A 2,268-nucleotide genomic window follows, 5' to 3' on the forward strand; every position below is an offset into this window, starting at 1 on the left:
GTGGGGGGGGGGTTGTGAAGATTTATATGACAGTGGAGATAAAGTGCTTTATACAACATCTAGAATTCCAAAGTTCTTAATTAATATAAAATATTGTTTATATATTAATATATATTTTATCCATCTATAGAGTCAATTTTTGCCTTTTACCCAAAACTGAAGTTTTCCATTACTTTTTTATTAGAAAATGAGGGTGGTCTTTTCTCTGACCCAAGAATACCCTAACTTCCTACTTCCACTGAAGTTTTGCTTGTTAGACTCTTTCACCTTATCTCACCAGCCACTTGGTCTTTTTGCTTTTGTTCACTGTCTTTTCTGTGATATAGAGTTCTGTCATCGGTTACCAAGTCTCATTTTCCTACCTTTTTAATCCCAAAATCTGCCATTTCAGCTCCTTCCTGTTCTATTGCTTCATTCATCTCCTCTTTAAATTACTCACACTTCATTCATTCAAAAAAATAACTGTTGCATTCCTACTATGTGTCAGACACCACAGTAGTAGAGGCTGATGATGAGCTATTGGGAAAAAGACATCATTTTTTTCCCCAAGGCTGATAGGAAGAGGCATGTGATTGAATGTTACTGTTGTGTAACGGCCAATGCACTCTTCACTCACTGTGTCCTTCTTGGTGACCTTCCTACATTTGGGCAGTTAGACACATGGCATCTACTAGGTTGCGTTATCACAAAAGAACTAATACTCAAAAATGATGAAATTCTCATTCCAATTTTAAAAGCAGAGTATAAGCCATTTCTAAGCAATTACATGGATTTTTCTGACTTTCACTCCCCTGCCGACTACACCCCAAAGATCGAGTCAGCGGACTTAAAGGAAATGTGAAATGAAAGACAGAAGAAGGGAGAGCGATCATAAGGAAGGAAGACTAGGGGCCCAGGGCCAGAGGATAAGACTAATAAGGAGACCCCAGATGAGGGGAGGCTTACCAACTGAATTCTGCCCCTCTTTCCGCTAGAAAATCCCCATCTTTTGCCAGGACCAGGGATCTAAATGGTCTTTTCTACTGCACTGAGAGCACAGGGCTTGTCATTCGCTAAAGAAAAACCACAGCCTACTTTCAACCATCCTGTGAGAAGAGCCCTTCCTTGTCAATACATACAGATCAGATGCCAAAATGAGATCCTAGAATGTGGAGAGTAGCTGCAGCACAGAAGGGAAAATATCCATGGCCAGTCTGGGTAGGTTTCCCCCCACATGCTGGGGTAGTCATTAAAACCACCTCTGTGACACAGACAATGTACTAGTCATGCTAATACACAATCACAAACTGATGGAAGTACTCAGAGGAAAGAAAACTCTTGAGAGCGTTCAGAACAGGACCTAACCTAGAATGAAGTGTCAAACAGTTTCACCACAGAAGTGACATGTGAGCAGGGTTTGCAATAAGAAATTGAAGTTAACTAGAAGAAGAGAGAGAAGAAACAGCATGGCAATGTGAGGACCATGGTTTGTACAATGAGGCAGATGAGGTTTGTACAAGGCAGAGGGTGGGCAGCGTGGCTGTAGAGGGCACAGAAAAGTAGCCCAAGGTGAGCCTGGAAGGAAGATCCAGACCTTGCAAGAATCAGCAAGGCATACTAGAAACCACTGGTCACGACCAGGAAAAAGGAGAAGCCACTGAGGAAATTTAAGTAAAGGTATAAAAAGATCAATTGGGTTTATAGTGTGTGATATGGATAAAGAGGCACCAATGTGAAAGAAAGAAGACTATTCCAAGGAGATTAACAGGTTTCTTGTATTCTTCCCAGCTTTCTTCTGATCCTTCAAGTCATCTTATAGTTTAAAAAATGCTTAACATCATGAATGACTTCATTCCCACTTTCATGGGTAGTTTTGTCACTGCTGCTGTCTTTGCTTGCTTTGTGAACTTATATTTTAATTCTGCCCAGGAACACTTTCCCTTTTTGAAAAAAAATATCTAACCAGGTACAGTGTTTCATGCCTGTAATCCCAACTCCTAGGGAGGCTGAGGTAGGAGAATCCCAAGTAGGAGGCCAGCCTGGGCAACTTAGTGAGACCCTGTCTTAAAAAGGGCTGAGAATGAAGCTCAGAGGCAGAGCAGTTATCTAACGTTCAGCCCCTGGGTTCAATCCCCAGCACTGAAAAAAGAAGCTTGTATCTGTATGTTTATAAGAACAGTCTTGGGGCTGGGATTTAACTCAGTGGTTCCGCCACCTGCCTTGCAAGTGCAAAGTCCTGAGTTCGATCCCCGGTACCAAAAAAAAAAAAAAAAAAAAAAAAAAAAAAAA

This window comes from Fukomys damarensis, unplaced genomic scaffold (genome assembly GCF_012274545.1).
Source record: "Fukomys damarensis isolate Sample0158 unplaced genomic scaffold, DMR_v1.0_HiC HiC_scaffold_2, whole genome shotgun sequence".
Taxonomy (NCBI): Eukaryota; Metazoa; Chordata; class Mammalia; order Rodentia; family Bathyergidae; genus Fukomys; species Fukomys damarensis.